The sequence below is a fragment of the Arvicanthis niloticus genome, chromosome 16, assembly GCF_011762505.2.
Source record: "Arvicanthis niloticus isolate mArvNil1 chromosome 16, mArvNil1.pat.X, whole genome shotgun sequence".
Taxonomy (NCBI): Eukaryota; Metazoa; Chordata; class Mammalia; order Rodentia; family Muridae; genus Arvicanthis; species Arvicanthis niloticus.
This window is the reverse complement of record NC_047673.1, coordinates 67,165,505-67,190,244: the sequence shown is the minus strand read 5'-3', so window position 1 is coordinate 67,190,244 and position 24,740 is coordinate 67,165,505. Positions and strand designations below refer to the sequence as shown.

Here is a 24,740-nt window from a genome sequence, read left to right as displayed (position 1 = left end):
CCTAACAGTGGCACTCTTTGCCTCCCACATTTTGTCAGCTACAACTCAAATGGCCATATTGACTTACAGTGAATGCAGAGTGGTATGCCTAGGAAGAGGGTATGGTGTCTATGTGGAAATTGCCAGAGTGCTTAAAAGCTTGTAGTTTTCAAGTCGGACAAATCTCAATTCTGGATGTATTGGTTATCAGAGATATGATCAGGAAATTTTAAGTAACAATGCAATATACTTCGATTATAGTATTTCTCAGTAATTGTTGGCTGACACTGTCATCATCAGTGACATATTTGTGTTCAACAGACATCTTGATATGTATCCATATGTATGTGGGGGTTTTGTTTGTTTTTTGAGGCAGGGTTTCATTATGTAGCCTGGGCTTCTATAGAACTCCACATGTGCCTCATGCTGCTCTAAAACTCAGGATCCTCCTGTATTAGCCTCCCTCCCATGTGGTTAGGTTACAAATGTGAGTCACCATGAATAACTGGTTGTGTGTTCAGTAAAAATTAAGTCAGTCTAAAATGGCTGCATTGTGTTTCTTGTTTCATAATTTCTTTTCTCTAGTTAATATTATGCTGCAAATACTAGATTTATTTATACCAGAAATTGTAACAACAACAACTTCTTCTTCTTCTTCTTCTTCTTCTTCTTCTTCTTCTTCTTCTTCTTCTTCTTCTTCTTCTTCTTCTTTATTATTATTTCTTAAATATACTTTAGAAGAATGGAAATTATTTTTAGAGAGATTTAAAGATAATGGAGGAAGAACTTTTAGGAGATAAAAAGAAAGAAATGGGTACTGAAGATAATGACTAATCTTATAGAGTGCCTACCATGCACAAAAGTCAGTTTTTGATCAAACTAATTGAGCATGCAAGTGCACATTTTAATGTAGGCACTCAGGAGGTGGAGATTCATAATTCAAGGTCATCCCCTACTGTATAATGAAATTAAAGCTAGCCTGGGGTACTTGAGAGGTTGTGCTTTAAAACAACCAACCAAACCACATCAACAAACCCAACATGATATATAAACAATCTGAAACCCTCTGCCATGATGGTGTGCACCTGTGATCCGAGCACTTGGGAGGCTGATGAAGGAGGATTGAGACATGGAGATTAGTGGGATATTCTCCTACTACATTTGTAATAAAGCTCGGTGATGGGCTGTATGAGAGGTAGGCAGAGTTAATTTAAGTTGAAGAGAGGGAAAGGAAGAGAGCAAGAACAAGAGAAAGAATAGCTAAGAAAGTTGGAAAATAGAAGTTTCCAGCATTACAACTGCAGTCTTTTGGAGAGAAGTCAGAAGCAGCAGAATAAGGTAATTACTGAAATAAGTATTTTAGATTTGAAGAATAAAAGCTTTTCAGATTGAAAAGATCTATTAAACACCTCATACAATCACTGTTGATGAGACTTATATGAAGGTACCATATAAAGAATCAAAAATTAAATTTGTTTAAGGCTTCTTGGGATACAGTATTGAAGTGGAAACTTAAGGGTTCTTTGGAGAGTCAGTTGGGTTGGATGGTGTTTTGCTGGGGCAAACATGTGCAGGAGTGTTTTCCTGAAGTGGACACAGGTGAAGGATTCAGGCAGACTCCTGAAGGAATGTTTCACAGAAGCAGACACAGGAGAGAAAATGTTCTGCTAAAGCAAACACGTGAAAATCAGATAAGTGATGAATTTCTTTGCTAACATTCGTGTATTGGTCCGCCTTACATAGTTGAGCTTCATTTGTCAGGACTCTTCGAACTGATTGGATGCACATGCTGAGGACACGTGCTGAAGCGAGGCACATGGAGGACATGTGATGTTTGGAGGGTATAAGTAGGACTGAACGAAGTAACAGACAGAGCTTGGCTTGCTGGTACAGCAAGCTGTACAAGGCTTGTGGGTCTTGTATCTTTGCTGATCTTTGCTTTCCTGAGAGAGACACAGCCTAGAACTTTTCCTGGTGTTCCTGCTGTTCTCTCTTGCTAACTTGAGCTGAGGCTGAGGCCTGGCTGTCTCTGTTAGGTCTGTCACCGCTGTTGCTAACCTGACACTACTGAACTGGACTGCTGGGGTATCTGTGAGGTGTTTGCAAGTGGACCGAGCTGCTGCTGCTTGTTAACCTGTGAACCGAACTGCCGATTTCCAGACAATACAAATGGGAGTTGCTTCAAAGAACCTTCCTAAACAGGTCTGTTTCCCTCCTGCCCCCTATTCTTTCTTCCCCACTACTCCAGTAGGACAGTGGGCTAACAGGGAAGTTAAAGTATTTAAGAACCGTCACTAAAAATAGGGTTTGAAAAAATTAAACGTACACAGTATAGGAACAGTATCTGAAGAATTCTGAAGAACTGTCCAAACTACCATAAATAGAATATTAATCAAGTTGAGTAGAATTAAGATACTTTCCTGAAAATTTTGTCTCCCACAAACCCTCCAGGAAGTTGGGAAATGTAGTCTCATCAGAACAAGGGGCTATAATTTTGAAGAGGAGGACCTGGGAGACAGGCAGAAGCTGTTCAGACCTAGGAGAAGAGTAAGAGAAACACAGATTGATAGCTGTGCTTCTGACTTTAGGTTCCCAGTCCAGAAGAGCAACTTTGAAGGTAGGAAACAGGTTCTTCCAGAACATAAAAATGAAAAACTATGATGTGAATGGGGTGGATCAGAAGTAAATATGTAATAGATATTGCATGTAGAAACAAACCAAATGAGAAGTCAGTTCTTTTTTCCTCTTCCTTCTCCTCTTGTTCCTCTTCCTTCTCCCCTCCTCCTCTTCCTCTTCCTCCTTTATATTCCCCTTCCTCCTTTTCTTCTTCTTTTTTTGTTTTTTCAAGGCAGAGTTTCTCTGTGTCTCTGTGTGGATTTGAGTGTCCTGGACATCCAGTCTAGCCTCCAACTCAAGATCTGCTTGCCTCTGCTTCTCAAGTTCTGGGATTAAAGGCGTGTACCACCATCACCTGGTGAGAAATCAACTCTTAATTCCAAAGAAAACAAAATGTTATTTAGAAAAAGAAAGTATTATTTACTTCTTGGAACACCTCTGAATAACTATTTAGCCATCCCTGTGATATAAGATTTAAATATTGATGTAATCACATTTTAAGGTATAAATGCCTTGAGAACCATCCTGAGTAGGAGGTGTGGAAGGTGTCAAACTATAAAACAGTTAAGATGCATGTGCTTGTGTTTGTGTGTGTGTGCGTGCGTGTATTTGTGTGTGGTGTGTGCACATATCTGTGGAGGTATATGTTCCTGTGACTACACCTGGAGATTTTGCATCTCTTTTTCTACTGTTCTCTACCTTGTTTCCTTGAGACAGAGTCTCTCATTGAACCTGGCTGACCAGTGGACTCTTGGAGTTGTCCTTTCTCTGTCATCCTCCTATGGCAAGTGAGCTTTCCATGGGGCCATCTCCCCAGCACCAGTACAGCTAAAAGCTTTCTCACCAGGATGGTTAAAGTTTTGGGTAAAAGGAAATAAGAAAGGAACTAGAAATAGTTTTTCCCTAACAAAGCTTACAGATGCAGTTGGTTTAAACAAACTGCATACATGTGTAACATTTCTCTCTTCAGGTAGAGGGGTGTGTGTGTGTGTGTGTGTGTGTGTGTGTGTCTGTGTGTTTGTGTGTGCGTGTGCGTGCTAGTATGTAGAACTTTTCGGATTATTTTAGCTTTTTGCTTCAATACTGTCTTACCAGGTTATGGTTTAGGTAGTGAGGCATTAGATACTTTTTTGAAACACACAGGGAAGAATATGTATGGTAAATGACTTGATGTTACTGACCAAATAAAAGAAAAAGGAGAAAACTATTGCTAGTCGTAGGTAGTGATGCACTAATTGGTTGAGGAAGAACAAAATGTAGCCAGTATATTCTTAGGAAAACAGTGAGCTGGGCAGTTGTGGCACATGCCTTCACTCACAGCACTCGGGAAGCAGAAGAGCTAGGACTGCACAGAGACGCTCTGTCTAAATAAATAAATAGACGATCAGCAATGAAAGTCTTCATTTGTGCAGGCACATAGAGTGTATTTTAAAAAGAGAAGTATCTCTTAGCCTAGTAGGTTGTCCCATACCTGTAATCCCATCACTTCACAGGCTGAGTCTAGAGAATTGCCAAAAATTTGGAGGCCAGAATGGGGTAATTAGTGAGTCCTGGACAGCTTTGGCTGCAGTATAAGATACTGTCTCAAAAAGTGAAGAAAAATAAGTATGTCTTATTACTGTGAATTAGTTTTTCTCCTAGTATTTTAATACAAATATTGATAGTTAAACACATTCTGAGTACATGATATTGATTAAATCCACTTCCCCAAGAGACATTTTGGCTAACCAGTCTAACAACAGTATGTTTTCAGTGTTCTTAAATGTCTGCTTGGCAGAATAGTCCATCAGTGGCTAGTTTAAGGATTTAATTCAGTGAAACACTTGTGTTTACATTGATCCTAGAATGAGGTTCCGATAACAGATATGATATGACCTTTAGTAACTAGACAAGAATGTTTTAAAAGAAAATGAAAAAGCAGTTGGAGCATGCAAATCCACATTTCCATTTTCTAGATACAAAGATACTATGAAATGAGATAATTCTTTATACCAACTACTCTGGGACAAACGTTAACAATAATCTAATCCTACAGTGTTTTGTTCTATGTCTATACTCCTAAACTTAAAGCATTCTGTTTGTATGTTTTCAAATCAATTCTTCCATGGTGTCTTTCCCTCACTCTCTTAGTTTTGTCTTCTTTGAAGTTTCTTTTCCTTAGCATTTCAGTAGTAGTAGTCATTTTATAATGAGATGCTTCTGTGCTTCTCTATTATTTGCTATTGTATACTTAAGTGTTAGGTTCAAGGTTACTAATTGTAAAAAAAATGGGTACCTTTTTGTATTTTTCTAATTTAAGTATAAATGAGACTCACTGATGATACTGGTAATTCTTTTAGCAAAGGCATACAATAGACAATTGAGGTTTGACCATACAGCTACAGGAGGTACTTCCATTTTTAAAATAGCTGTGCACAGTAATTGAGTATCCTGCTTTTGAAGGTTACTGTTTTTTATTTTATTACATTAATTAGCTATTATGCTCTCTAATGATAAACTTGTAGGTTAGGAAGCTTACTACTTACTGTCACATGGGAATTCCTGCTCTGGAGCTGTTGATACCCAAGATTTGTACATTTTGGAATTTAAAATTGAGAGGTACGTAGAAAGAGATAATCCAGATTTTCAGGAAATGAAAGCATAACTCTGTTTTTGAATACCTCTGTGTGAGGAGAGTTAGAAGACAGCCTTTTAGATCAATGCATTTCTTAATCTGTTAATATTAAATCATAATTCAGACCCCTTGATTAAAATCCTCCGTTAGGTTTTCATCTTATATACAAGGAAAAAAAGTGTAAACTTGATAATCACTTGATAATCACTTGATTGATCTTGATAATCTCTATGGTTACAGACTAGCCTAGTGGAAGGTAGAATTCCCATGAAACTAATAGGACTTTTTAGTGGGAAAGGACTGTTCGGAAGATGAAAAGAGTTGGTTAACTCTAGTTTCACACACCCTTTTCTCTGTTGTCATTTCCTATATCATTTCAGTTTGTATTGGAATTGACACAGGGACTTTTGTAATTCTAAGGAAAGAATGAATAAGAAAATTTTATGTTTCATAGTCACTCTTATGTTTACTTTAGTGTTTGCTAGCTGACATTGTATAAGACTACTTTCATGAGATCCTTCTGGTTGCCCATTCAGCTGGCATTGTGAAGGGACAGGCTCAGAGGTCACATACAGGTATGGAGTCATCCAACAAATCAGGAGTTGGGTAATGGAGGAGAAACTTGCAGTCCTGTACAGAGAGATGGGACATGGAAAGCTCTCTCTAGGAGGCAGTTTTTGCTGTTTCTTTGTTTTGTGCTAGTACAGACTTCATGATAATTTCTCAAAGATAGATTCCTGAGTACAATGGGGCTCAATCTTTTATAAATTTTTGGCTTCCTTGACCTCTGTATAAGGTTATGTATAACCCAGTTGGTAATTTTGAACTACTAGGCAGGGTTATTAAAAATGGCTGGAGTGTTAAGGGGAGGAGAGGAAGGGACATGCAAATCATGTTAAAATTGAACTCAAGGGTACTCACTAGACCACTGTGATTATTATTTTGATTTTTTTCTTCTCGGCCCTTGGAAATCTCTACTATAGAATGGTCACCATTTTTAAATGCAAAAGACAGGATTGTAGAGATGCCTCAGCAATAAAGAGTACTGCGGTAAAGAGTACTGGTCACTCTTCTAGATGACCTGGGTTCTATTCCAAGCACCTACACAGTGACTCTCAGTTATTTGTAACTCAAGTTCCAGGTGATCCAGTGTCCTCTTTTGGCATTTGTGAGCCCTAGGCATGTACGTGGGGCACAAGCATACAGGCAGGCAAACCACCCATACACAATAAAAAAAAAACATGATAGAAAACACTTTTTATACAGTCAGTAATTTACAGTGTTGCCATTTTCCCCATTATAGGTAAATGTTTTCTGTATGCTCTACATATGCTTCAATGTAATATCTGCTATTCTAAGTAGAAAACTTTTAGAAAATTGGATGTGATCATATTTCAGTTTTACTGGGTTTTGTACATTGCTTTCTAAAGGGATTCCTGTCAGTTTACTTCCATCGGCAGTTATGGAAATTACCAGTTTTTTCATGCATTTAACATTGTGTTTTTCAATCTATAGCTGCTTAATGTGTAAATTAGCATTCCTCTAGTTAATGGTGGGATTTCTTAATTTTTTCCTATTTATTACTATATAGTTATTCTTGTTACTGCCTTTTTGTCATTTATACTCCATTCTCACATATTTTTATTACTGAATAGTTCGTAATTTTAAAACTTATTTATTGGAATCCTGGTATTCTATATATTAGTCATTTATTACTTGAATGGTAAATATCCTTCAGTTTGTGTTTTTTCTTTTATTGTTACATAATGCCAAACCTTTTACTTTAATATTGACATATTTACTTGTCTTATGGTTTTGATTATGCTATCCCTATTATGATAACTTGTGTTGAATTTATAATTTATTATTAATTGCTATATGGCAGATTATTATCAAAATCTATTTTATTAACACAAAAACATTTTTTCTTTTTCTTTCTTTCTTTGAGCAGGAGTATGGGTGCAATAAGGCTGGGGAATCCCTCCTAAGAGCCTGGTCTCACTTAGGTTGACGTTGTCAGGCAGGGTTGAGGTTATCTGAAGAAGTATTGCTGGAGGATTTGCTTGTAAAGGTAGTTCATTACTCTGCAAGAGCAGTATGTGCTTTTCACCACTGAATTATTTCACCATCTCTCTTGCTACCATTTTTATGTAAGTGTGATTGATTAAATCAATGGCTGTTAATTTTTATCCCTTCTCCCCAAAGGATGAGATTGAGGAGAGGCTAAAAGTAACAACCTTTCTGGCAACAAATCTCCATTATGGAGCTGTGTAGGTAGGGACCCTAGCCATTGATAATCTGATTAACATGCAAAAGTCTCTTCACTCGAGGTAATTTCAGGGATCCTAGTGACTTCTGTGTTAGGAATGAGGACTAATACAAATATAAGAAAAGGTTCTCCTATCACCAAGGAATTTACAAGGGTTTTCTGCCTGGAACTTATGAGCTAGTGATAAAGATCACATATGTATTTAATATTAAATAACAGGCTTAATGCAAGAGTGTGAAGATTACTGGAGGCTACCTGCTAGACTCTAGTAAACTAGAGACTCCTATGTTTTCTTATAAGCAGTCTGTAGTTCTTTCGGTCTTTACTCCACCTGGATTGAACTGTATGTGTTTGATGCTAAGGTGGAAGTCCTGTCATACTCTCCTTCCAATGGCATAAATGTTTATTGAGAATCTGTTGTCATTGTTTATTTATGCATGGATATGTTCTGGAGGTCTCTACTTATGTACTTCTCTGCTATGATCTAAATATTTGCCCTATCCTCCAATTTGTATGTTGAAGCCCTGTAATCCTGGTGTGACATAGGGCTTTGTGTTCAATTTATTATAGGTGTCCTGACAGACTTACTCCTTTAGCTCATTTTTTTCCTCTTTTTTTTTTTTTTTTTGTATATGTAATTTATGTATTTGTTTAGTTAGAGACAGGATCTCTGGAACTCAATATGTGGACCAGGCTGGCCTTGAACTCACAGAGAGTAGCCTGCCTCTGCCTCCCAAGTGCTGGGATCAAAGGTGTGTGCCATTACAGATGTGAGTTCTTTATAGCAAGCTGTGATCTGATCTTTCTGTTTAATATTTGACTTGCTGCTCTTGTCTCTAAAAGTCATTAGAAGAGGAATAGTTAAATATATCTATCAATCTTTTCTGCATTTTAGTTTACTAGGTCCTGTGAAAAATTCTGTTGCAATCTTGCTTTATAAAGAATATGTAAATATCTCCCTTTCACTAAGAAAGTAATGGATAAAGATTTGTGAAATACAGTTATATTTTAAAGCCATCTGCATTGCTATTACCCAATGTCACTGTTACAAGCATCTGAAATTCTTAAAGATTTGGCACTATAGAAATTATTTTTTTGTTGTTGTTTGTAAATGAGGGTAGATAAGTTACATAATTGTATTTACATTGCTGGGAAAAAAACCCAAACAAACCAGTACCTTACCTTAGGAAAAGAAGCAGATTGTTTTAACTAAGTAGTCATTATACAGAGCTCTGATGGTACTTTTTATTGTAGACCTTTTTAATGTTTGAGTTGTGACAAGTGGACATATGACCTGTTTGTTACATGATTTAAGTCTTGTTTTGGCACCATACAAATTTAGACTTTAAAGTTTCTAACTACTGGCCTGCAGCACAATATCCCTAACATAGCATATAAAGCCATCACCTTTCTTTAAAGGTCATCATTTCCAAGACAAGCTTCATAATTTATATTCTAGAAAGGTGTTGTGTAGTTCTTCTGCTTACAACACTATTTTGTAGTTGTATTTCATCGTATCTTCTTTATATTTATCTCAAAAGAATCAGTTTGTGATTTCTCAAGCAAGCTATATTCAGATTTTACAAGATTAAGTTAAGTTTTGACTGTCTTGTATCTATCATTACTCTTACCATACTCTATTCAATGATTTATTTCTTTATTGTCCTTGCACATAGCCACCAAAAATGCCTTAGTCTAGTTTTTTGAAACATATAGAAGGGGTGTCATACTCTAAATAGCCTACAGTCTTTAATAGAGACAGGCATGCAGGAAAACAGTATAATAAATGAGATAATATAATAGGCAAGGGTTCTAACTTTCAAAGGAAGCCTTTGATATGAGTAGTGGTGATGGGCTTGGAGTCCATCTTGATGAAAGCATTTTAACAAGTGTTGCTTAAAGCAGCAAATATTGTAAGATATAGAGGGTTCATGACTTGTGAACATGAGAGAAAAGGAAGAACAGGGACAGATTGTGTCAAGTCTAATTGGGAAAGTTAAATATTAGCATCTAGGGAGAGTTAGTCTTTCAAATGCTTTTGAACAAAGATTGAATATGATAAGCTCAGTGCAAAATGATTATTTTTATGCTTTGCATGGTGTTTATTGGGAAAGAGGGAGATAAGAGATGAGGTACCTGTTAAGATATTTTGTATCATTCCCTTATTATTCAAAATATTCATTTTCTCTAGGCATGTTAGCACATGCCCTTAATCTCACCACTGGGAGGCAGTTGGGTCTCTGTGAGTTTGAGGCCATGCAGGTCTACATTGTGAATTCCAGGACAGTTATGTAGGTATGTAGAGAAACCCAAGTACAGTGTAAAGGTGTCAAATATAGAACAGCCAGCCATATTTTAAGCATGTAAAGGCTAGATTTTACTGTTACTCCGTTAATAAGATTTTTAATCTTTTGAGAAGGTAATATATGTGCTAGTGGAATTATTGACAGGTTCATTCCAAATGTAAATGACTATGTCTTCTTCTAGCTGCATCGTGTTTCTTTATTTTATAACTTTGTTCATGCTCTACTTGTCTCACACCCTTGTCTTTAATCTTGACAGTTGCTTCCTCCTGAAAATCAATGCTTTACACTGTTTGATTCCCTCACATAATTCTTACTACATTATCATTGATCTATCTTTCTTTCTTCCTTCTCTCTCTCTTTCTTTCTTTCTTTCTTTCTTTCTTTCATTCATTCATTCATTCATTCATTCATTCATTCATTTTTTCAGTAGAAGTTCTTGTGTTTTGGGCCTCAAGGAACTGATTGATTCGCAGTCCCAATGTTTGTCTATACTGTTTGATTAGATAATTGAATTCCATTGGGGCAGACTATGTGTAGTCTTATTATGTGTAGCGAAGTTGGTAATACCTTTGAGGCACTAAGTCCTGTAAGAGGCAGTAGTGGGGCAGAATTGCATGAAAGCTGTGTTTAAATTCTGGTTTTAGTTTCTTTAAGCTATATATTTCTCTTTTATAAATTGTGAAATCTCAGTATTTTTCTGTTTAGATTGTCATAACAAAGCATAGACTAAGTGTATAACAGAAACTGTTTCTCACAGTTCTGGGAGCTGAATGCTTGAGATCAAGACACCAGCCGGATAGAGTTTGGGAGTATGGTTCCTTGCTTTGTTTTCACAAACTGAAGAAAACACAAGAGCACATTTAGCTGTGTTTATCCTTTCAAGGACCTTACTCCCATCACATGAGCCTTCTTCTCATGACTTTATTGAACTCTAGTCTTCTCCCAAAGACTCATTTTCCAAATATATCACACTGAGGATTAGGACTTCACTATATACATTTTGGAACAGACACATTCAGTGTACAACACTGTCTTATGTTGCCTTTATAGTAATTTATGGAAAGGTTTCCACACTGTGTTTCTAACAGAAAAGGTGATACAATCAGACTGTTTTAATTATTTCTCCTTGGCATAAATTTTGTTTCTGTGATACTGGGAGAAAAAATTTTTTGATCGTGAGTCTATGATAGCATTAGTTGCAAAGGGCTATACTGGAAGAAGACCAAGGTTGCAGATATGGTCTTGAGAGGTTTTCTTCATTGCATCAATTGGCTTACAGATACGTACTACTGACACTATGTAGAATAGAGAAGCTTTAATGTTGTTTAGACATACATAACCTTCAAATCACAATTTTTGTTTTCAAGCCTTTATTTTTAAATTTAATAATGAATGTTTCTGTGAGCTTGGGAAAGCAGAACTATCATGTAGATACATGTCTACAAATAATTGTAAATTTATCTTAATAAACGTGGAGCAGTTTTACTTTAGATATATTTAGATATTTTTAATTTTTTATTTTATTTTTTATTGGATATTTTATTTACATTTCAGATGCCATCCCCTTTCCCCATTTTCCTTCCCTAGAAAACCCTTATCCCATGCCCCCCTTTCCTTTTTGCTTTTATAAAGTTTTTTTTTATTCTTAATCAAAGGCTTTATAAGTTTGGTAATGCTCAATATCAATCAGGAGTGTAACCCAATACCCAACCTAGATATATCAACTATCTTTGACTGGCTGAGACACGTGAGCATCTGCCTCCATGTTTCTCTCTCTCTCTCTCTCTCTCTCTCTCTCTCTCTCTCTCTCTCTCTCTGTCTGTCTGTCTCATCACCTAGCTGCTCCTCTTCTCCTCTCCTTACTCTTCCTCTCCTTACTCTTCCCACCTTAGCTCCTCCTACATATTACCCTTCCTGTTAAAATAAAACTTTTCTCTCAAAATACAATTAGAGCATGATTATGCCAATTTGTGTCAGTAAGGTACAAGATAGACCTAATACCCAGTCTGTCATTTTGTTGACTAACCAGAACCTCTGTCATCTCTCCTAACTAGAAGACTCAGTTCTGAACCTGGCTTTTTTCTTGGCTTTAGAATGAATGTCAGCTGAAAACCATCCTCTCAAATCTTTTCTCTCAAAGTGAATAGCCTGGCTATTCTGGTGAGTGAGTGAGTGAGAGAGAGAGAGAGAGAGAGAGAGAGAGAGAGAGAGAGAGAAAGCAGAGAAAGAGAGAAAGAGAAAGAAACATGGAGGCAGATGCTCACGTGTCTCAGCCAGTCAAAGATAGTTGATATATCTAGGTTGGGTATTAGGTTACACTTCTGATTGAGCATTACCAAACTTACAAAGCCTTTGATTAACATTTTTAAAAAATTGTATAAAAGCAAAAAGGAAAAGGGGGCATGGGATAGGGGTTTTCTAGGGAGGGGAAATGGGGAAAGGGAATGGCATCTGAAATGTAAATAAAATATCCAATAAAAAAAAAAAGATACTGTCTGGGTTAGAGCCCCTGGGAGGCCTGCTTTCTCTGGGTTCTGTAAGATTGGGGGCAGAGCTGCTGCCCGGGATCTGCTCAGTGCTAGGGCCCAGAGTGGAAGACAGATATTTTTAAATTAGTGCATCTGCTCTATTTCTCCTTGTAGTCTTTGTATCTATATTTTCTGTTCTCTAAGTTAGTCAAAGGCTGATTTTATTAGCCTTTCTGGAACTGTGAAGAATCTCTGTTCTTTCATATTTGGCAATGATTGTCTCCACATTTACTTTATAGAGTCCTCTTTGGTGAAACCTACAGGTGGAAAGGAAGTACAGGATTCATAAGATGGAGGGCGGGTGAGTGACAGCATTTGGGGTAGAACTTGGTAGTGGTTCTTTTTTTAATAGTAGGAATAAAACATTTGGACATTAAAATTGTCTTGAGTGAAAACTAAAAGAACAATAGATGGCATTAAGACTTTTTAGTGCACATTTACATGGAATACCTAGTTTGCTACATATACTATGATTTTCTTGTATTTTGTAGTGATTTGACATAGAGCCAATAGTTTGGAGCATCAGTGAGCAAATAGTATTTACCAAAGTAGATCCTTTCTTGATGATGGTGGTCAAGGATATATCATTTTATTGGGGTTTGGACTTTTCTGTTTCAATAAAAATTCAGTTCTTTAGCAAAAATTTAGTTTTTTTAAGCAAATAAGCTTCTAGAACCAGAATTCAAACTAGACTAAAAGAAAATACAAAAGTTTCTAATTTATATGGACATAAAATAATCATGACATTTCATTCAGAGTAAAATGATAAACTTTTCTGAGTTATACAATATACTCGTTGAAAAGGGATTTTGGACAGTAATTCAACCTTACAACAATACAACCTTACAACAAAGGGGAAAAGAAGAACAGTCAAGGAAGGAAGGAGAGCCACCCATGAACTGGAGTAAGAGCTCTAGCAGGTTGGCTGTGGCAGGTATTCTGCTGGTCCTGCTTGTTGGAATAGTGTGAAAGCTTGAAACCACACACTCCTGGTTTAGTCATGAATTTCTGCCTTGTTGTTGTTGTTGTTTTTGTACTTTACAGAGTGTTTCTTTTGTAAAATGGGGCTGATCATAATACTGAAAAAAAAATGTTTCTAGGAATCTTCCCAAACTAAACCTTGTTCCTTTATTCTCCTCTTTTTCTAATTCATTATAAACATAATAGAGACCTAGTAACCTTGAAAAGATGAGTAAGCACACTAAAACATGTGATTATTTGACATTTAATTGGAGTTCTTGAAAATTCAAACAATTTGCACATGGTAAAATGTAAACACTGGCTTCTCTTGATTACAGGGTGCATTATTTTAGAGAAGCCAGTTTTTTAATCTGATCCTTGAGGCAAACCTGTTGCCATGTAGGAAAGAAATTAACATTGTTATAGTCCTCTTAAACATATTAGTGACTGTGTCTCTAGATTTTACTCAGGGTGAGCTTGTGAGAATCAGTATTTTTTAAAAAAATTTTTAAATTTTTTTACTTGTTCACTTTACATCCTACTCATTTCCCTCCCCCTCCGTGTCATCCCCTCCCATAATCCTTCTCCCATCCTCTCTCCCCTTCTCCTCTGAGCTGGGTAGGGCACCCCTGGGTATTCCCTTCACCCTGGCACTTGAAGTCTCTTGGAGCCTAGGAACTTCCTCTCCCATTGAGGCCAGACAAGGCCACCCACCTAGAAGAACATATCCTGCCTGCAGGCAACAGCTTTAGGATAGCCCCTGCTCTAGTTGTTCAGGACCCACATGAAGACCAAGCTGCACATTTGCTTCGTATGAGCCGGGAGGCCTAGGTTCAGCCCATGTATGTTCTTTGGTTGGTCATTCAGACTCTGAGAGCTCCAAGGTTCCAGGTTAGTTGACTCTGTTGGTCTTCCTGTGGAGTTCCTATTCCCTTTGGGACCTGCAATCCTTTCTCCTATTCTTTCATAAGAGTTCCCAAGCTCCACCCACTGTTTGGCTGTGGGTATCTGAGCAGCTGCTAGTTTGTGGAGCCTCTCAGAAGACAGCCATGGTCCTGTTTGCAAGCATAACAGAATAATTAATAATTAATAGTGTCGAGGATTGGTGCTTGATCACTCTCTCAGTCTCTGTTCCATCCCCTGTGCCTGCATTTCTTGTAGACAGGATAAATTTTGGGTTGCAGCATTCTTAATTGACAGTATACTTAAAGATGAGTTGAAAGAAGCATGGAGAGACAAATGGCCTCCTAAAGAGGCTACTGGAGAAATTGTCACTTACCAACTTTAAAGCTTTTTGACTTACGATGTAGTAATTTTATAATAATTTTATTCCTTTGCTGTACTCATGTTTAGTGAGCCCATAAAACTTCCTTTACATGCTTTGTAAATCAGCCTACAAGACTGCTGATTTTTTCCCAATCTTTATTTCTGAATACAATTGGCTAAGTGATTGATTGTTTGCTTTTTAAAGCATGCTAGCTATCTTCAAGTTTTGTGCTTTGGACAAGAAAAGATTTATGTGAACTACAATGTTTGAGAATTAGCATAGCAAGAATTAATACATTTCTTATTATTGACACTTTTGAATATATTCATTTTGTATTGTTGGAAAATATTTATTTAACAGAATTATAAAGTATTTACTATTTGTTAGTGCTACACAGTGCTGTTCAGTGGTTTCTTTCCCCACTGATGAATACACAGAAGTACATGTTCATGATTTCATTGAGAGGGTAGTTTAAGAAGGAGACAAGCCTGTGAGGTAAATTACTATTGGCATACACTGAATAGAGTTTGAATGAAGGGAGAGGCCAACAGCTGTTCACTGTGCTGGAATGACAGAGATAAAGAAGTTGTATCTTAAATTTTATTGTCTTTCTCTTACTAATTTTAAAAGTAGCACACAAAACAACTGGTTTCATACTAGGGGCTTGCTTTTTAACTTGATGTAATCTTGTTTGTTAGTTCTTGGTGGTGTTCTAGAGGAACATGACCTTTAGAGGAACATGACCTTTAATAGAACAGACCGTATCTTATTCTATGAAACAAATAAGAAAACAAATCAAATTTTCTCAGCATGTTTATTATTAATATGTAGAAAAAGTGGTGAGTTTTGTGTGATTTAATATACTTCTACTTTGCTAAAATCATTTATGAGATCAAAGAGATTTTTGGTCACATCTTTAGTGTGTTTAAAATATAGGATTATATTATCTGCAAATAGGTATAATTTGAGTTTTTCCCTTTTCTTTGTGCATCTCTTATTTTATTTATTTATTTATTTTTGCCTTCCCTGATAGAGGTATTAAAGCATTGTACTAAGAATGGGGAGAAGGGACACCCTGGTCTTGTTCCTGATTTTAGAGCAAACATTTTTTTCCTGTTTAGTATAATGTTGACTGTATTATTGCTGTATATACTCTTTATTATGTTAAGGGGTATGTTCTTTCTAATTTTTAAATTTTTATTATAAAAAGGATGTTTTTTGTATTAATTAAAATGATCATATGATTTCTGTCTGAGTCTACTTATATGTTGTATAAGACCTATTTTATTGATTTGTATATTTAAATCCTCTTTTTCTTTGGAATGATACATTGATATTAGTAGAGAATCTTGAAATTGAATTGTTGAATTCCTTTTGCAAGTATTTTATTGAAAATGTTGTTGCCTATATTCATTTAGAAAACTTAGTGTGTAATTTTCTTTTTTGCTTCATCCTTCTCTGGTTTGGATATCTTGATAGTACTTGCTTTTTAGACTGAGTTTGATACCATTCTTCTACTTCTTGTTTTATGGACTAGCTTGATGAGGACTTGGTGTTAGTTCTTTAAAGATCTGGCAGAACTATCAATCCATCTAGTACTGGACTTTCCGTTTTGGGAGACTTTATTCATCTAATTACCCATCACAGATAGATCTGTTTGTTTTCATAGTCCTGATTTAATTTTTGTAAGTTGTACATATTTAGAAATTTCTCCATTTTTTTCTTTTAGATTTTTCAGTTTTGGAAACGTACGATTTTTAACTATTTCCTACAGATCCTTAAGATTTAATTTCATCCTGTAATATGCCTGTTTTCACCATTTATTTTATTAATTTGGTTCTTTTTCATTATTTTGGCTGAGGTTTGTGGATCTCAAATGTTTTAGTAAGTTATATTTTCATTTTATTCTGGGAATTTTAAATATATTCTTTGTAACTTTAAAAATGATTTATTGATAAGTCAGAATTATATTATTTAATCTCCATATCTTTGTGTAGTTTCTGTAGTTTCTTTTTGATTTCCAGTTTTATTCCATTATGATCTGATAAGACACAGGAAATATTTTGATTTGTTTTGTTTGTTTAAGTTTGTTTCATAGATTAAGATATCGTTTGCTCTATTAAAGGTCAATGGACTTCTGAGAAAAAATATATACTGTAATTGAATGCAATATTCTATAGATGTCATTTAAGACCATTTAGTCTATAGTATAGTTGCACTTTGAAGTTGCTTTGTTAATTTGTTTTGTACAGGTGAACTATCTATTGATGATAGCGGGGTATTAAAATTATCTGTCATTATTGTTTCTGGACCTGACTGCCTTGTTAGTTATGTCTAGTAGTGTTTCTTTTATACAGTAGGGTGTATCAATGACTGATACATATGTACTTGCAGTCATTTTATGATTATGGATTAATTTCTGTTTTGATGTGTAATGACCTTTATTTCCTTATTTTTTTATTATTTTTAAAAATGTTGTATACATGTGCACATGTATGCATGGGTGCATGCCTGTGCAGAGTAGAGGAGGAGAGTGGTCTCCTCTTCCATGGATCTGCCATATTCCCTTGGTGCAGCATCTCCCACTAGCTCACAAAATTTGGCTAGACTGGTGACTTGCAGGATCCTGTCTCTCCTCACAGCCCATTGTTCCCCCCAGCACTGAAGTTCCAGGTATGCTTACATGGATGCAAGAGATCTCAGCTCAGAACATTGTGCTTATAGGGGAAACACTGTTAGCCACCGAGCCATCTCTCTAGCCTCTTTTTTTTTTTTTTTTTTTTTTTGACTAATTTTCAGATATTTTTTGCCAGGTATGAGGATTGTCATTCATGCTTGTCAGCTTCTACCTACTTGATATAGTGGGATTTGTTCTTCTACCGTCACTCTGGGCATTTATTTACCAATAAAGTATGATTATTGCAGACAATAAATAGAAATAGTTTTAAAATACTTTATTATTTTTAATTAATTGACTATTTTTTTGTGTGTGTTTGTGCATGGGTACATGTATGTGCATGCACACACATGCATACTTGCTCATGCGTGCATAAGCCACCACATACCAGTGGAAGTCATGGAATGGGATTTGGGAGTTTATTCTCTCCCTCTACTAAATGAGCCTTGAGTATCAAATTCAGGTCATCAGGCTAAGTGGCAAGAACCTTTACCTGAACCATTTTCTTGGCCTGGATTTTGTTTTTAATCCTGTGAGTTAATCCAGAAATAGGCAGAGTTTATCCATTAGGGTTATTGAGATGTTTGTCAATTCCCTCAATGTTTTTCCTGATTAGTTTGAGGGGTTTTTTTTTTTTTTTGTTTGTTTTTTTCTGTTCTTTCTCTCCTGTTCATTTAAGAAGTTGTCTGGTTCAGGGAGTTGGACATTATTCATTCCTAGTGCTCATTTGCGATTCCATTTCTTTCATTAGACTATTCTTTCCTGACACCTCTTTTGGGGAATGGCTGCCTTCTCTATGTGTTGGATGCTTGTATGTGTTGTCTGAGCCTGCTGGCTTAGTGGCTTGGAATTGCTTTAGTTCAAGCCTTTTCTCAGTTGTTTTTTATTTCAATTTTAAAGGAGAATTTTGCTAGATACAGTAGTTCTGGTCAACAGTTCACAGTCAGTTCACATTTTCCTGTTGCAACTTTTCATATTGTATGTATCTTTGCTTCAGTATTCTTAGCATGGTGGACAGGTTCTTTAGCTGTAGTCATGTCTCTTAAGAGTTATAGCTGAATCTTCAGATAGTAGCACTATTTCCAGTTTTCTCAGGAACTGTCAGAGTGATTAGCTAGCTTGCAGTCTCACCAGCAATGGAGGAGTGTTCCTCTTTCTCCACATCCTTGCCAGCATCTGCTGTCACCTGTGTTTTTGATCTTAGCCATTCTGATTGGTGTTAGGTGGAATTTCATGGTTGTTTTGATTTGCATTTCCCTGATGACTAAAGATGTTGAACATTTCTTTAAGTGCTTTTCAGCCATTCAAGTTTCCTCAGTTGAGAATTTTCTGTTTAGCTCTGTACCCCATTTTTAAATAGGGTTATTTGGTCGTCTGGAGTTTAACTTCTTGAGTTCTTTGTATGTATTGGATATTAGCCTTCTATCGGATGTAGGGTTGGTAAAGAACTTTTCCCAATCTGTGGGTTGTCGTTTTGTCCTATTGACAGTGTCTCTTGCCTTACAGAAGCTTTTCAATTTTCTAAGGTCCCATTTTTTTTTTCCAGTGCTCACCTGTCACATTGAAAACATTATTATTACACCACCTCCTGCAATGGGATTTAAGCCTTGTGTTAACTGTGGGCCTATCTTATGGATCGAACAGTTAGGCTTTTCATTGGCTTATCTTATAGAAGAGATTTGGCCTCAACTCCCCTTCTGGGGAATTGGGGCTCTGTCCTTGGGATTTATTTTTCTCCTTTCCTCCCTCCCTTATTCCTTCCTTCTCTTCCTTCTTCGTTCCCAGTATTCCTGTTTTCCTTTGTTTTTCTTCCTTCCCTCCTTTTGCAACCTGGAAATTTGAGCAACCTTCCTGCTTCAGCTTCTGGAGTGCTGAGGTAGAGGCATGAGGCAACACACAGGCTTGCCTTGTCCTTGTGTTCATTCTTTCTCACTGTTCACCACTTCTCTTTATCTGGGGAGTAGTCTGTCCTGGGTGTTCTGCCTCCTCTCACTCAGGTAGTCACTTCTGTTACATTGCTCTGAACTTAGAATTTTATTTTGACCAAAAGAAAATTTATAGCTTATGTGTACAGACTGCATTGGCACATGGTATATTTCACTCACTGTGTTAAGGTTGAACACTATTTTGTTTTTCTCCAAATCATATGTTACCATGCTTATTCCCCTTTCCCTAATACATACTAGGTTTCTCTTCTTTAAGAAAATTCTCTGCATTTTTCCATGCCAGTTCTTATATATCTCTGTTTTTTAGAATCACAAAGACCCTGTTTCTGCATTCTTTAAAGCACTGAGTGATGACGTACCATAATTGTGGGAACGTGGAAGGCAGAAGTGACAGCTAGATAATGGACTGCTCTCTGTTTCTAATTGTTACACAAATGCTCTCCTTTCCTCTGAATGTTCTCTTTCCCTCTGCTTACAATATTCTGAAGACTGGAAGGAAAACTAGCTGGCTTTTTGGACTGAAAATGGAGTAAGTGAGGAGTCATGTGGAAGAATACATATGCTGTGCTATTGTTTTCTGGACCAATTTAATGAGAAGAAATTTTGGTCAGTTATGAAGAGTCCAACATAGTTGAACTTTCCTACACATGGCTATCTTTGCTTTTCATATACATGTATATTTTCATGCAAATATACATGTTAAATCAGTTTTATTTGAAAAACACTGGGTTCATGTACATGAAATGTCTAAAATGTCAAATTCATAGGGACATAAAAATTTCTAGGGACGAGGGGAGGAGCAAACATATACAGCTAATAAGTGATTCAATGTTTCTGTCTGAGAGGATGAAAAGTTCTGAAATCAGTGGTGGTAATTCCACAATTTTACCATTCATGTATTAAAATCATGAATGATTGCATTCTTTAAAATAGTGTTCTTAAACAGTGATTTGGAACTTAACTCAAAAAAACTCTTTGTGATGGTCTTGTGGTAGAAAGCTCTGTAGGAGACACAGGTTGACATTCTGTTCTACAGTTCAGGGTTAGAAACAGATTTCTTGATACACATAATATTTAGGCAAAAACTCAATGATTTGGAGTAACTCAGGTGAAATAACTGGGAAGAATATAATTACAGTTACCAGCTAAAATGCAGTCAGCTCTGACAGGTACTTCCTTTTGTCACTATATTAAATGTAAAGACTTTGCATAGGTAATCTAGCTTGTATGTCAGTGGGTTCTCAACCTGTAGGTTGTGGCCTTTTGAGGGTATGTTGAACAGCCTTTTCACTGGGGTCATCTAAGACCATTGGAAAACACAGATATTTACATTGTGATTCATAACAGTAGCAAAATTAAAGTTATAAAGTAACAATAAAAATAATTTTATGGTTTAGGTCACCACAACACAGGGGACTGTATTAAAGGGTCACAGCTTTAGGAAAATTGAGAACCACTGCTATGGACAGTCAAAGTGATATAATAATAGTTATTATAAAAAAATCCTAATTTTTGTGGGGAAAAGAGATTTTTTTGTATTTCATGGTTAGATTATTAATATTTTTATATTCTAGAGTGTAAGATTTTATAATTTAAATATTTCCTGAAACCAGAATTAAATCCTAGTACTTGTTTATTTGAGGCTCTTTTTCTCTGCTTATATAGTTCACAAGTCAAGTTTTCAACTTTTTACTATGTAGAGATTCTTGTGTTTAATTCCTTTTGACAACCTGAGATTAATAATAATAGAAACTTGTAGATATTATCTGTTGCATCTGTTTGCTGTTAGGTTGAAAACCCATTTATTAAGAAAACATTCAAACAAATACTTAAAAAGAAAAAAAAAAAAACAGAGGAGAGTAGAACCAATGCCAATGCCATCATTGCCTGTTCTAACATCGGTTAGTTCATGGCTATTCTTACTTTTTCTGCATAGATTCTTCTTTCTTTTTTGCCTGTTTTCCATCTAATCACTGACACATGTATTTCATATGGAAATTCTATTTCTCTTCAAATGACAAAAATTTTTTAAAAATATGCTACATTGATCATTCTTTAAACATTAAACTTTAAAAATGAAAATAGTTTTTGAAAGTTATAGGTAAAAGTGAAGTTATTCATTAGTGAACTCCTGATTTTTTTTACATATACATTTCTCTAAATATTAAGTATGTTTATAGAATACATTGTCATGTAACATCAATTACAAACAAAAATGCTAGAAGAAAATTATGTATTCTTATTATTATTCCAAATACTCATTTTTGTAATTAATAATAATTTACTAGGACTTCATAATTCTATGTTTTTGTTTACTGGTTCCCTACTGAAATATATACCTTACTTGACTTCCTCATATTTTATGTTCTAGGTGCATCTCTTCATTGGAGTGCTATTTTATTGACTTTCTTAGCTATCCATAAGATAGAAAGCCCTTTCTTACCCAATTCTGAGCTGCTTTTTTTGCTGTTTGACTATACATTTTGTCTATGGATCAGTTCCAACTATTTCTTAAAGTGTAGTGTGTTAGCTTTACATCACTATAACAAAATACTTGAAGCACTTAAAAAGAGAAAGGATTTATCTTAAATCCCGTATAGGAGGAAGGTTATAGTCTGAGACTACATTTGATCAGGGTGTCTTGCATGATGAAAAAGACTGCAGAGAAAATTGTTTCCCTGGAAAACTAGAGAACAAGAATGTGAGTAGAATTCCAGTCTCCTGTGAGAACACATATCCCACTGACCTAAGACCTTCTCATTAGGCTCTTAGAGCTTGCTAGCACTTACCAGTAGTGCCACTTGGGGACAGGCCCTGTAAAACATGGTCTTTAGTGGCACTCAGTAATCAAATTGTAGTTCCCAGTACAGAAACTGACTTCCCTATTCTAGTTTAATATTTAAAGCCTTTAAATGGGTGTCTTACTGTCATTATAAATTTACATCTTCAAAACAGAGACTATCTTTTGTTAATGTATTCTCTTCTATCTTTCCTGTGACAAATCACTAGGCTTCTTTAGATTCATCTGCTATTAGGTATGTAAGTGTTTTGTGTGTGTGTGAGTGCACGCATGCAGTGTCCACAGTGGCTCAATAAGAACATCACATCTGGAATGTGGGTGCTAGGAACAGAACTCTGGTATTCTGCAAGAGCAAGTGTCTTAACTGCTGAGCCTCTTCTCTAGACCCCCACTCCCCCATTTCTGTATTTAAAAGATAGAATTAGGAAATGTAAGGAGGCACACATCTTCAGCTTTTTGGAGAGGCCATTGAAAACTTCATAGAGGATATCTGATATTTCTAAAGTTCTTTTTAAAATTCTAATTTGAAAAATTTATTTACTGACCGTATGTGTATATGTATGTGTATGCATATTGTAGTGTGCATGTGAAGACCACAGGACAACTAATGAGAATAGGTTCTCTTCTATCATGTGGATCCCTGGGGGCTGGAACTTATAGTGTCAAGTTTGACTCAGGTTAAGCTATTTTGCTATCCCTCTAAGAATCTTCTCTACTAAAATACAGTGCATGTCACTGGTACTTTTACCTGAGTAGCTGCAAAAAGGAAGAGAAGTTATCAGCAGGGAATTATTGGCAGTTTATGAGGCTGTTCTCATTCTGATTAATTTGAACATTCACTTTAGTTAGAGTAGAGAAATTTAATTTTAATACTTTTTAATGTAGAAATTATTTTTAGATTATCTATTACTTTGCTACCTTAAATAATTGAAAGGAACATTCATTTATTTTTTTTGTTAGGCCTTATAGAAGATAAGGCAAGCTTTGTAGTCTGTGCTCTTAAATGTAAAGGAATCAGTAGGTATTAGCAGTTAGCACTACTACTAATCTATATAATTTATCATTTACTATAAGAGCAAAGATTTGTGAAACTCATTCATTGCTTATATGTGCTTGTGGAGAAAATTGTTTACCTTAATTACCAACAAACACTGAGAATGTGATTAGAATCTCACAATCTAATATTTTCAAGAAACAATTGATAGGCTTAACAAGGTATTTTATATACATTGACGGAAATGAAGGCTACTTTACATGTTGGATGGTAGCCTAACTTTGGTTTAGGATTAATCAGGATGGACTTTTTAGTTTGATGGTTAATGGTTAACTTATGAAAATATTTTTCTTAGTCTTCCCGTCACTGGTAGTTTATAATAAAGTCTGTCACATACCTCATAGATATTATAGGATTTTTCAGTCTTCATTTTATAATTATTGAGATCATTATTACTGTAAGTCATCTATTGAAGGAGAATTTGTTTTGTTTAAGAGAACATGAATATTTCTGGTTATTTTCTTCTTTACTGTAGTTGTAAAACGATGGCTTTTAAACCTTAGTTTTACTTTGTAAAACTACCAAGCAAATATGCGCCAAGAATAGATATAAGTGTAAATGAATTTACATTATTCAGAATTCTAGAATTAGACATCTGTTTAATGAATGCTGTTCTAAATGTTGCTAAATGATTAATAGTAATTAAAAGGTTAAATACAAGCTGAAGAAAGCTTTGAATTTTGAAATGTTTGCAACAGCTAGTAATCTGAGTGATGCAGACGTTTTTGTCAAAGTTGAAAAAGTTAGAGCTAATTAATTTCTTGGGAGACATATGATGAAATTGTAGGTGTGATAACATATTTGAGTAACATATGGTGGTTATGGGGCACCTTTCTAATGACTGAACAGCCAGTTAAATATAGACTTTGCACACTTTCTTTTCTTTCATTTCCAATCTTTGTTTCCATGTATTTTAAAACTGCTTTTGTTTTCTTGAGGTCAGTTTTCAGGATTTAACAGTTTGTATTTAAAATGTTAATATGAACATCCATTCTTCTTCTTAGTGGGCATACATTCTAGCTATATTTTTAAAAAATACAGTCATTTACTCCAGTATGTGTTTATATTTTAATTAGTGGTATTAAATAAATCAAATGAATGGAGAATTATACTGACTGCTTTACCCTGATCATCTTTGAATGAGGACTAAAAATAGTGCCATAGATACACAGCATAGATATATTGATCTTTCTTAAGAGTTTAACTTTTTCCCCTTTGTGTATAATAATTTCATTTTTATGTCTTTTAAGCATTACTACATAAGGTTCTTGAATATTGCTTGATAAACCAAATTTAGGGATTGAAGTTATTTTTGGCATTTGTTTATTGAAATGCTATTCTATTCTGTTTATATTTTGAAGAAAGTGTTTTGAAACAAGACTTAAGCAATTAAAGTCTACATAACAGTGACATATAGCTTATATTTTTATTTTTAAAGGTTGAATTTTTTTATCAAAATATTACATTTTTAAAGTGGCATATAAGTATTAGAGTGCAAGAAGTTATTATGTGCTGCAGAGACAGCTATTGGAGGATTCTATTAACAAGCATTTAAAGAGAGCATAATGATTAGAACAGTAGAGCTGCACTAGCTTTCGCTATCAAACTGTAAGTTGGATTCTTTTTTCCTTCAAGTATGAAGTAAACAATTCTGAAATTTCTAAATCTTGAAGGAACTTATGCCTGAAAAATAAGGATTTGAAAAATAAAAAGAAAGGTTTGAA

The 24,740-nt window shown here is 35.4% G+C and overlaps 1 protein-coding gene across 6 annotated transcripts in view; it reads left to right on the top strand.

Annotated features, from left to right (window-relative positions):
* Akt3 (AKT serine/threonine kinase 3) overlaps positions 1-24,740 on the top strand; it is a 235,279-nt gene that overhangs the window by 27,886 nt on the left and 182,653 nt on the right. Inside the window, exon 3 of one of the 6 annotated variants that reach the window (XM_076914572.1) lies at positions 2,016-2,181. The exons of the other annotated variants lie outside the window; for them this stretch is intronic. The gene's annotated coding sequence lies outside the window, so the exon portion shown is untranslated. The remainder of the gene's footprint in view (positions 1-2,015; positions 2,182-24,740) is intronic. 6 annotated transcript variants of the gene reach the window in all.